The sequence below is a fragment of the Camellia sinensis genome, chromosome 5 (genome assembly GCF_055761805.1).
Source record: "Camellia sinensis isolate YWXY chromosome 5, ASM5576180v1, whole genome shotgun sequence".
NCBI lineage: Eukaryota > Viridiplantae > Streptophyta > Magnoliopsida > Ericales > Theaceae > Camellia > Camellia sinensis.
In genome coordinates this window covers 205,993,286-206,006,022 of record NC_138965.1, presented here as the reverse complement: position 1 = coordinate 206,006,022, position 12,737 = coordinate 205,993,286, and the positions used below count along the sequence as shown (strand labels likewise).

The 12,737-nt window shown below is 29.8% G+C and overlaps 1 long non-coding RNA gene across 2 annotated transcripts; it reads right to left on the bottom strand.

Annotated features, from left to right (window-relative positions):
- Positions 1–1,563: 1,563 nt before the first annotated feature.
- LOC145791161 (uncharacterized) lies at positions 1,564–6,538 on the bottom strand. Of its 2 annotated transcripts, none has more exons than XR_014330927.1 (3): positions 6,430–6,538; positions 2,078–2,182; positions 1,564–1,823 (listed from the first exon to the last, which is right to left on the bottom strand). It is a non-coding gene; the product is annotated as an uncharacterized LOC145791161 (long non-coding RNA). The 2 variants fall into 2 exon arrangements; XR_014330928.1 differs by lacking the exon at positions 6,430–6,538 and adding an exon at positions 5,307–5,413.
- Positions 6,539–12,737: the final 6,199 nt, after the last annotated feature.

The following is a 12,737-nucleotide window of genomic DNA, read 5'->3' as shown; positions in this document are numbered from 1 at the left end:
GTACATGATTTATTGCACGAGTTAAGAAATTTTTCTCTAAGAACTTTGAAATGGAATATATTAATAAGACAACCTATGTGATAGAAAATGAAATATTTCTAAATGAATCACATGAATTGTTGAGGTTGTCTAAAAATGTATATATATATATATATATATATTTATTAAAAGTTCTATTGAGATTCAGAATGAGAGAATATTCGCATATAGTTATCCATGTTTCGAAAAGAAATAAATCAATTCTTATGCAAATTTTTATAAAATCAATTAGAATGGAAATGATTCTTTATACATTTATTGTATGAAATTTAATGCTCAAATAAGGAAGTGATAAGGTAATCATAAGGAATAAAAGATTACTTGCTCACATTTATGAAGTTTGATAATCATGACTACAACCAATTTAGGATTTAAAGACGAAACAAATTTGTCCCAAAATGTATATATTTCGTCACCCAAAGTAATTACGACGAACATTTTTCGTCACCCGTTTTGTCGCCAAAGGGTCGTCGCTAAAGGGTCTTAGAGACGGAAAAAAAAAATTCGTCATTGAAAATGATAAATTTATGACGAATTTTTTTGTCTCCAATACACTTTGTTGGGAACATACTTGTAAGTAATTAGCGACAAAATATTTTGTCATTAAAGGAGAAATTAGAGACAAAAGTATTTCGTCATAAATATAAGAAATAGAGACGAAATAATTTTGTCGCGTTTAATATAAATGAAGACGAAATTTTTTTGTCAAAGAAGCTACTAATAGAGACAAAAACAAATTCATCATTAAAAATGAAAAATTTGTGACCAATTTTTTTGTCTCCAACACACTCTGTTGGGAACATACTTGTAAGTAATTAGCGACAAAATATTTTGTCATTAAAGGAAGAAATTAGAGACAAAAGTATTTTGTTATAAATATAAGAAATAGAGATTAAATAATTTTGTCACGTTTAATATAAACGAAGACAAAAAAAAAATTGTCAAGGAAGCTACCAATAGAGACAAAAACAAATTCATCATTAAAAATGATAAATTTGTGACGAATTTTTTTGTCTCCAATACATTCTGTTGGGAACATACTTGGAAGTAATTAGCGACAAAATATTTTGTCATTTAAAGAGAAATTAGAGACAAAAGTATTTTGTCATAAAATAAGAAATGGAGACAAAATAATTTTGTCACGTTTAATATAAACGAAGACGAAAATTTTTTGTCAAAGAAGCTACCAATAGAGACAAAATAAATTCATCATTAAAAATAATGAAATAATGTCAAAAAAAATTCGTCACACATTGAGGGTAATAGTGACAAAATGTGACAATATTTTTTGTCATGATAAATTCATTTAGCGACGAAATAAAGAATTCATGACAAAATTAATCATCCACCTAAGCTAAATAAGAGACAAAAAAAAACCTTCTTTAGGGATGAAAAATTTTGTCAATAATTCCATAATATTTTTTTCCACATTATATACCTATTTTATCAAAATCTAAATTTTAGTTCAACAAATATGACCATGTTCATGTTGAAACCTGTTGAATATAACAATTCCATCACAACTTAACCTAACCTGTTATCAACACATTTACGAATTAACAAAATGAAGATATCCATTCATCATTACAAATAATTTCATCCTAATACAATAAAATAGTGAAATATCCACAAAATATCCAAAAGTTATAACTTGTTCAATTCCACCAAAAATCCAACAATAACTAGTGCAACTCCAAAAAGTATGTGTATCCTTATCAAACAAAAATGAACATTCAAGCAAATTACATCATTGTTGCACGTCAAAAATGCCACTCTAATCCAATCTGCAAAAAAATAAATTAAAAGTTTTAGTAATTAATCAATTATACAAAAGATTAAAAACATTAGTAACTCATCAATTTACAATTAGATCAATTATACAATTTATCCCTGTAACAGACTTTTTTTGAGATTATGAGAACAAAAAATTAATTTTAAGGCTAATTCACAAATGGTGTATCCCATTAATGTGTCGTAAGTTCATACAACTTATATTGGTCCCTCCCAAGGTGCATCTCATTAATGTGTAATAGCTTACCGCTCAGGTGCTAAAGCTGAGTTATCATCACCACTGGAGAAAGGAAGAAGATCAATGAGTGTGGATGGGGGTTCCGTAGTCAGAATTATAAGCTACATCTTCACGCTATTTGCAAGGGGCAAAAAAGAAAAAAGAGAAAAGAGAAGCACCTGGTTAATATTGCAGAAACAGCAAAATCAAAGCCAATCAACAGTTAGGACTCTCACTGACAAATCTTCTCAATCTAATCCTAGTTGCATAAAGTCTAATAAAAGTTCAATTTCAATATCTGAAATGTTTCACTGCTTTGCCTTTGTATTACCAAGTTAGTAAAAAAAAAATATGAAACCATTTGAAACACAAAACAACCATCGTAAGTGAGTGGTAAGTCTCCCAAACACACAACAACACAACTCTCAAATGAGCTGTAATGACCCCAAAACATGTGTCATATTTATCAGTAATTAATTATGTGTTTATGCGAATTAATTGAAGAATATCTGTTTGAATTAGAAGAATATCTGTTGAGATGAGAACTTTGGGAAAGAAATTGATGACCGTAATGGGTTCAGAAAACAAAATTGAGCGCGTCTATGAGATACCGGGAATTATTAGAACCATTTGGGAAAATAAATTGAGGACTGAATTTCGTCTGAATCGCTAAGTCATGTTTGGCTCAAGATTATGGCACAATTCTAGTTTTTTTTGTGTGATATATCTATACATAGATAAGGATGTTGACTCTTTGACTCAAAAGAGAAGAAAAGAAAAATCTAGAAAGAGAGAGAGGAGAATTCGTGAGAAAGGGAAAGAAGGGGAAAAAAGGGGAATCAAGCTACAACTTCTCCAATTAAGTGCTTAAAGTAAGAATTTCTTCTCTACTTTCTTGAAATAAGGTTGAATCATCAATGATCTCGTGTCAAATAAGAGGATTGAAAGGAGAAATATGTTTAATTTGAGCATGTATGGCATGAATAGATGATTTATGTTTATATTTGGCATTCTTGAGGAAGAACCTCCATGGATATGAAGAAATGAAGCTTTTACATGAATAGTTATGATTCTTCACCTCAATTTATGGTTTGATCTTGTATATGATGCATTTGGGTTTGTTTAGAAGCTATAATGTGTAATTCAAGTTGTGTTTCAAGTGTTTTGGGTCTTGGATTTCATAAATGTGGAAAGTGATTTTGTAAAGAGGAGAATGAAGCTTGGAAGAAGAACCAGAAATTCGGATTTTGCTCTGTACGCTCGAGCGGAGGGAAGCCCGCTCGAGCGGTGAAAACAGCCTCCCAGCAGTTTTGGGACTTTTTACAGTACGCTCGAGCGGCCAAAGTGGCGCTCGAGCGGCCAAAGTGGCGCTCGAGCGGCCAAAGTGGCGCTCGAGCGGGAAGGCCTTTTTTCAAGAAAACTTTGGGGAAGTTGCAGACTTGATTTTAACATGTTAATTGCATCATTTATCATCTTATAAACATGAAATTTCATAAGGAAAGGATAGAATGGCATGAATTAAGTGATTTAATGATAATGTGTACTGAAGAAATGTGTTATAATGTTGATAATTGCAGGTCAAGAGGCGAAGACCGTGCAACCGGTTTTGGAAACCCACTGTGAGTAACATTTCTGTAAAGATATGTTAGTATGATCTATGTTTAAAAGTGCTACGTTATGCTATGGTTTTGAAATGATAAATGTTTTCTGTGAACGAATGTCCAGTTTGCGAATCTAGTATGACATCCATAGATAGTCCTAAGTGGACCAGTTTACGAGATCTCGGTATGTGTTTAATCGGTGTCCGGGACCGGTTACTCTAGTCGTTGGACGACAAATGTTATGTTCTATGGAGTATGCCATTATGTATGTTCTGATATGAGATGATTATGTTTATGAATGGTTTATTTTATGGATATATGAAATGTGGGATTCGTTCACTACCCCTTTACTTTAATGTTACTTGCTGAGCTTTAGCTCATTGTTTGTATATATGTAATTATAGGTGAGCACTCTGGGAGTCAAGCCTAGGCGGAGTCTGAGCTGAGCCGCCGTTTTGAAGCCTACCCGGTGTTTTGGTGCCTCCGAGTTGGGGCTAGGCCCAGAAGGCCGTTAGGAAGCTTGGTTTTGGTTGTACATGAGGCGTGAGCCTATGTCTTGTATATGAATTTTGATTATATGTGATGTAATGTAGTGGGTAAATTAACATTTTTGGCATGTAATGTATGTTCATATAAATGCACAGCTCTTTGGACTATTAGTGTTTTGTTTTTGCTTCCGCAAGCCCCGGTTATGTATGTTTGTACAGAAAGGCCTGTGGTAATCTAGGTTTACTGGCCGGTCTCGATGCCAACCTTCTCGGGGCGGGTTTGGGTCGTGACATGAGCCATACCAGCAAGCACAACAAGTTAACAATCATCCAAGTAGACAAATTACTACAACTAAAAGAACAACAAGGTCTTTAACACTCAATCCCTGGGATGCAAAAATTGTTTTGAGGAGAGTGATGTTGCCAAAGTTCTATGATGAACTTGTGTTGTAATGTATGACAACATTATTGGAATATATATTCTAACTAACAACATCAAATTTCCAAGAGCCTTGCAAAATATGTTCTGCCAATGCACATAAACATGAAATTTTAGAACTAATGGAATCAAGCCATATTTTACTTCAAAATAAGATAATTTTCTTTTATGTACTTGTGAATCTCCATAGCATAAACAGTTACCCCATCATGAAATTATGTTTGAATTCATCATTATGCACAGAGGGGGAAAATATGGAACTCGGAACTTATGCACGAGTTCAGGCATTTTCCTACTCTATCTCCGACCAAACCAATTTCCAAGGTCCGTTTTTTGTTCCTAATCTGGGATTCAGAAAAGATTATAAAAAAAAAAAAAAAAAAAAAAAGAAGAAGAAGAAGTAGAAGAAGAAGAAAAGAAAAAAAAAAAAAACACTTTTATCATTGAGAAAGGTCAGATGCATTATGTTAAAATCATCCAGATTTAGGGCAAAATTTTCAACCCAAAAAGTAAACCAATCAACTTAGACATTCATACATGAAAAACTAAAGAAAAATCATCAGCTGAGGGAAAACCAATCCTTTCTTTATGGTCATGTCACATGGACAGTGGCAGCACATGGGTAAGACAACCAATGTGGTTTCTTCACCTGGGCAGCAAGGACACAATGTTGCAGCAACACAACCATGTATAAGAAAAAGCATAAGAAAGGAATAGAAGATGTTTCTTACCTCAATAGAAAGGAACATACTCTTCTAGCTCCCTCCAAATAGGGGCCTATGAGCCCACCTACAGCCCCAGCTGTGGCTGTAGTAGACTGAACCAGATTTTTTTCTGCTTCTGATGGTTTAACCATTACTGGCTAACCAAGAAGAGGCTGGCTAGAGAGTGCTATTGCCATAGGGGCTGGCATTGCATCAAAAAATTCAATATAACTGCAAAGAAGCTGCATTAGCATCTAGATGGTACTAAGAAGGGAAATGGACATTGATTAGATGTGAAAGTGAATACAATAATAAGATTAACAAATGATACTGCCCAGTCTAAACATATTTTTTTTCCTTTTTTGGAGGTGGGTGGGGAATATATTATTAACCACACCATCAAACCCACTAACTTGCAGGGGATACAACAACCAATAAATGGAATGGACCATTATGACTTATAGAATATACCAGCAGTATACAATTTAATGAACTCGAATCATACAATCAAACACTCTCTAATTGTTATTGATCAAATATCTATTAATGCGTGGAAGCACTAGGGAAAGTAAACAACTTCCACTAATAAATGAAATATGAGACATCAAAGCAAATACCATCCTTCACCAAAAAAAAAAATGTCCTTCAGTTTTTTTTCCACAATATTCACCCTTAATATTTTAAAATCACTAGAATAATACAAATCCATTAATAGCTACGCAATGTTTAAAACATTTCTCCATTACCGAAACCAAATTTTAACCAATGCAATTTCATGAAGCCCATCCCCAAAACCAAAAAAAACAACTTGGCGAGTTTACATTGTGTGGGGAAGGAGGGTGAAAGAGAAGGGTAGGGGGTCATCATCTATCTTACAAAGCATTGGACTTGGCCTTACTGCAATTTTGTTAGCCCATAATTACTTGTCAATTTAGCATGTAGACTTTTTCAATATGATTAGTGTGCCTTTTGCTCTGTCATCTTCACTTGTTGATAATAGCCTTAGTTGTTAAAAGAAGTGTAGACTTCTATCTTTGACCTCATTACGAGATGACAAACCTCCACTAATGATAGAATTAAAATAGTTATAGCATAATAAAAAATTAAATTGAGATAATTTTTTGGCTATGGAAGGAAAAATTGAACTTACCCAACTCTCTTGGAATGACTTGAATTGCGGTCCATTATAAGGCGTACATCTCAGACCTGGAACTGTAATTCAACGGTATTAGAAATACTCAGCACAAATAATTAGTTCACCATCAAACGTAATATACCATCACATATTACGTTATAGCCCCACAGTGAGTAGCCCAAGAAGCATGAAACTTCTGGTGGCAGCTGCAAGGCAAGCATGCACAGAGTAAGTGGGTCTCCAATAGATGGCTTTGATCGCCTACCAAAATCTTATAAATCGTACGCTAAAGATAATAGAAATTAAAATCAATGTGAAAATTGATTCATTTTGGCCAGCTTCATTTACCTGTATAAAATAAAATAATAGATCTTCAAAGTTCAAACACAGTAAAGACTAAGTAATTGAATTTCATTTAGCACCCTTTGAACTTTTTTAAATAAAATATGGCAAGTTCCAATTTCTTGTATAAAAATACAGTTAAAAAATTCCCAAGTTTTGGATTTTATTTAGGTTTGCCCAAGACATAAAATGTAATTGATACAGCAATAAAAAGTTCATAAGCAAAAACCATCCGCTGATCTCGTTCAGGATCAACCTCCGTCTCGGCCACTTCTTCCTTTTTCTCTTTATACCGTCTGCTAAAGAAAAAAAAATGTTAAGTATTATCCCAACTTGATCCATAAATAACAATAAATCTGCTTCAGTTAAAGAAGGGTAAGTCAAAAGAGTGGAACAAACTAACGAACCATAACTAAGGAAAATACATTTGGTCCTTGAAAAAATTAAAGTACTTAAGCAGCAAAATTCCTCGAGTTACTATGCAAAAGAGGAAAGAAAGAAAAATATATATATATGTATGTCAATCCACATCAAGGAAGTCAAATATATACTCAATGCAAGTTATTCTTCATATGTAATTCATACATTTCAAGCATATAAACCTATAATTGAATAAATATACATATATATATATATGTATGTATAGAGAGAGAGAGAGAGGAGCTAACCCAACGTTGTTGCAGTAGAGACGATTGATGAGGACATCGCCGTGGAGATTCAAGTAGTATATGGCGGAAGCAGCCACTGGCATGGTCTCCGATCCAATGGATCCAATATTCAGAATGCTGAGGCCGATCGAAAACAGATCAACTCAGATCTAGGGTTTTGCCCAGCAGATTCGACGGCCAATGAAGACCTGTCTTCGTTCGATTTTGTGGTCTCGCGATTCAGAGCTTCGCAAAGAATACGAAGAAAACACTACTTACTTTGTTTCTTTGTGAAATGGTGGAGAGAGAGAGAGAGAACTTTCAAGTCGAATTTTTTTTTATCTGCTTCATGGTTTTGAATTAGATTCGAAACAATGGAACTCATATTCGAAATCCCTTATTACAAATTTGGGGAATATCTGAAAAAATCAAAATTAAATAATTTTCATACAAAGTAAGGTAAGGAGAGGAAGAAGCAGTCTATGAATCTACACAAATATGAGGGGGGGGGGGAAAACCAAAACCAAAGATGAAGATGAAGATGAAGACAACCAACTTACCAGTCAATGAAATACACTCTCAATCGTTGCTTTCAAGGACTCCTTACAGGAAGAACACCATGAAGAAGAGATGGATAACTCTGATTTCAGATACACAAGAGAGATCGATTCGGTCTTACAGAGATTGAAACCCTTCCCTCTCTACGTTCCCTTTCCAAATTAGAACCAATTAGAAGCCAAAGAGATTCTTGGGGGAAAAAGCGTATAAGAGAATTTATTTTGCCGCTTTTTTTTTTTTTTTTTTGGAGAAAATTTATATTTTCGCGCTTATGTTTTTTATCTTATTATTAACGACTTAGATTATGCGTCATAAAAAGTTTAATATTTTTAACGGTTGACTTTTTGTGCGTCGTGAAAAATTTAATATTTTTAACGACTGACTTTTTGTGCGCTGTGAAAAGTGTAATATTTTTTACGGTTATCGTATGTACGTCGTGTGTAATTGATGTATTAACGGCACGCCATATACACGTCGTAGAAACTTTTATTATTAATTAGAAAAAAAATTCATAAAAAAAAATTAATTGGAAAAAAATTAATTGAAAAAATAATTTTGTTAGAAAAATTTGTAAATTTTTGTTTAAAAACCAGCGAAAACTCATTTTTTGAATTTACGTTTTTTTTCTCAAGGTTACAAACTAAAACAATCATTTATAAACTAAAAAAATTATCAAACAAGCTTTTATGACAGTTTTTAAAATTTTTGTAAATATAAATTGAAAACTGAAAACAAAATGGTTACCAAACAAGTTTCAAATGGTAAAAATATCGTAAAATTAACAAATAATTAAATAAGTTACCAACGTAAAAAATGACTTATCAAAAGATTCTTAGGCTATGTATGGTTTGATTTTTAGATTTTTTTTTAAATTAAAAATTAATTTGGTTAAGAAATAAGAAATAAAAAAATTATTTTTTAAACAAAATGAAAATAATTTTTTTATTTTTTTATTTCTTAACCAAATTAATTTTTAATTTTCTTAAAAAAATTTCGAAAAATCAAACCATACATAGCCTAAGAATATTTTGATAAGTCATTTCTTATGTTGATAACTAATTTAATTATTTGTTAATTTTACGACATTTTTACCATCTAAAACCTGTTTGGTAACCATTTCGTTTTTAATTTTTAATTTATATTTATAAAAATTTTAAAAACTGTCATAAAAACTTGTTTGATAATTTTTTTGGTTTATAAATGGTTGTCTCAGTTTGTAAATTTGAGGAAAAAACGTAAATTCAAAAAATGAGTTTACGTTGGTTTTTAAACAAAAATTTAAAAATTTTACTAACAAATTTTTTTGTTCAATTAATTTTTTTCCAATTAATTTTTTTTTTCAATGAATTTTTTTTCCAACTAATACTAACCAAGGGACAATTGGTAATATTACTTTAAACCTTAAGGAGGGCATTATAATTTCTAAAATGTGAGGGGTGTCAATGTAATTTACCCAATGAGGGTAAAATTGGTATTTAAAAAAATTGAAAGGGCTGAGGGGGAATCTGCAATGAAACTTTAAACCTCAGGGGGGAGATGTAATTTCCAAAAGGTGAGGGGGAGAAGTGTAATAAACATAAACCTCAGGGGGTGTCAATGTAATTTACCCCCTTTTTTTTAACCTTTTGAAAGGTATAGACATTCTTCTAACCAATCTACATTTAAAAAAAATAACCATTGAACTAACTACAATCACATTTTTCTCTTTGTGAGTGTTTATATTTATCTAACTTCAATCATATTAAAAAATCAAACTACAAATTTTTTTTTTTGGCTAGACCAAATACAAATAAAAAAAGGAAATAACTTCAATCATACAAATCACAAATATTTTTATGCTATCTAACTACAATCATATTTTTTTCATAATAAAAAAAATTAATTATAAAGAAGAACCGTTAAAATGATTAAATCACATTAAAAAAAAACATTGAACAAACTACAATCACATCACATTTTTCTCACAATAAAAAAAATAAATGAAAAAAAAAAACCATTGAACTAACTACTATACAATCACATTAAAAAAAAGAATCATTGAACAAACTACAATCATATCACATTTTTCCCATAATAAAAAAAATAAATGAAAAAAAAGAACCATTAAACTAATTATAATGCAATCACATTAAAAAAAAAAAAAGAACCATTGAACTAACTATAATCACATTAAAAAAAAGAATTGTTGAACTAACTACAAACACATTTTTCTCTTTGTGAGTGTTTATATTTATCTAACTTCAATCATATTAAAAAATCAAATTATAATTTTTTTTGGCTAGACCAAATACAAATAAAAAAAGGAGATAACTTCAATCAAAAGAACCATTAAAATAGTACACAAAAGAAGAAATTGCTAAACCAAATACAAATTATAATTTTTTTTTTGCTAGACCAAATACATCAAAAAATGAGATAACTTCAATCATACAAATCACAAATATTTTTATGCTATCTAATTACAATAATATTTTTTTCATAATAAAAAAAATAATTGTAAAGAAGAACCATTAAAATAGTAAATAAAACGATTAAATAATTATGAGGGGGGTTTTGACCAAATCTCCCAAAAGACATGGGGATTTGGAGAAATTAATAAATGCTGAGATTTTTTTTTTTAAATCAAAAAATTAGAAAATTATGATTGAGATATTAGACCTCCCACAAGGCTTGTGGCTTAAAAACCTCCATTTGCTTAATATATAGTATAGACTAGCATATCACCCGTGCTATGAACGGATTGTGTTTACAATTATCTATATATGTGAATTGTGATTTTTAAATGTTTTATTTTTTATTTTAAATGTCTTGTTTTTTTCCTTTTTTTATATTATATTAAAGTTTAATATTTTGATAATAATCATGTGTGTTGGACTTTTCAAGGAATTAAATGTCTTTTCTTTTTTATTATATTATATTAAAGTTTAATATTTTGATAATAATCATATGTGTTGGACTTTTTAAGAAAATTTTTTTATACTTGTTTTTAATGCATTAAAGTATTATTATAAGGAATAATAATCATATGTGTTGAGACTTTTCAAGAAATTCATATGTGTTGGATTTCAAAAAAAAAAATTTATACTTGTTTTTAATGAATTAAAGTGTTATTATGAGGGTAAGGCTTGAGGTTGGGGGAAGTTAATAAATGTTAAGATTTTTTTTTTAAAATCAAAAAATCAGGAAATTTAGATTGGGAGATTGGAACTCCCACAAGGCTTGAGGGTTAGAAACCTCATTTTTCTTAATATATAGATATAGATAGATAGATAGATAGATAGATAGGTAGATAGATAGATTTAATAAGAATTTATGTTTGTTTTAGATATTTTTTTAATATACAAATTATTTTTTTTAAGATTTTTTTATAAAAATAATTTAACAATCTCATCACTAGCCATAGTGTATGAGAGAAGTTGAAAAGGGCGTAGGAGTAGATATAGGAGAAGTCAAAAAGTGGGTTGGGAGAAGTCAATAAATGCTGAGCTTTTTTTTTTTAAATAAATAAATCAGGAAATTTAGATTGAGATATTGGAGCTCCCACAGGGCTTGGGGTTAGAAACCCCATTTTCCTTAATATATAGAAAATATAGATAGATAGATAGATTTAATAAAAATTTATGTCTGTTTTAGATATTTTGGATGAGATCTTATAAAAAAAAAGTATAGACATGAATGCCCTCCTATTTTATTGTGTTTATAATTATCTATATATGTGAATTGTGATTGTTAAATTTTTTTTTAAATATCTTCTTTTTTTCCTTTTTTATATTATATTAAAGTTTAATATTTTGATAACAATCATATGTGTTGGACTTTTCAAGGAATTAAATGTCTTTTTTTTATTATATTATATTAAAGTTTAATATTTTGATAATAATTATATGTGTTGAACTTTTCAAGAAATTTTTTTATGTTTGTTCTTAATGCTTTAAAGTGTTATTATGAGGGATAATAATCATATGTGTTGAAACTTTTCAAGGAATTCATATGTGTTGGATTTTAAAGAAGTTTTTTTTAAGCTTGTTCTTAATGCATTAAAGTGTTATTATGAGGGTAAAATTTGGGAGTTGGGAGATGTTAATAAATGCTAAGATTTTTATTTTTTTTAAATCAAAAAATCAAGAAATTTAGATTGGGAGGTTGGAGCTCCCACAAGACTTGGGATTAAAAACCCCATTTTGCTTAATATATAGTATAGTATAGATAGATAGATATATCTTCTTTTTTTTCTTTTTTTCTTTTTTGTGTGGTTTCTATTCAGGTATTTTTTTTTTCAATTTATTTAAGATGGAGTTGTGGGTATCTTTTTTTTTAAAATTTAATTTATCTGTGATTTTCATTTGTTTTTAATTATTATTATTTAGGTAAGTTATGATGTGAGTTAGATATGTGATAGACATGTAAGTTTTATTGATTTAAAGTTTATTTAGATAAACTTTAAAGATTTTTTTTTTAGTTTTTTAGTTTTTTTGGTTATGTTATAATGTAATATATAAAATATAGGTAGATATCTGCAACTTTAAAAGAAAATATTATCTGATTTTTTGGGAAGAGAAAATGAATTCAAGTTTTAATATTTTTTTTTGAAAATTTGTGAGAGAGATTAGGAGGGAGGGATTATGAAATATTTTTGTTATTAAATAAATAAATTAGTCAATAGTTTTTTTTAATCTATTTTGTAAATTAAAAATCAATAATTTTGGAAAATTGATTAATTTATCCTATTAAGTGATTTAAAATTTTGATAGATATACATAAAAAAAATACATAATT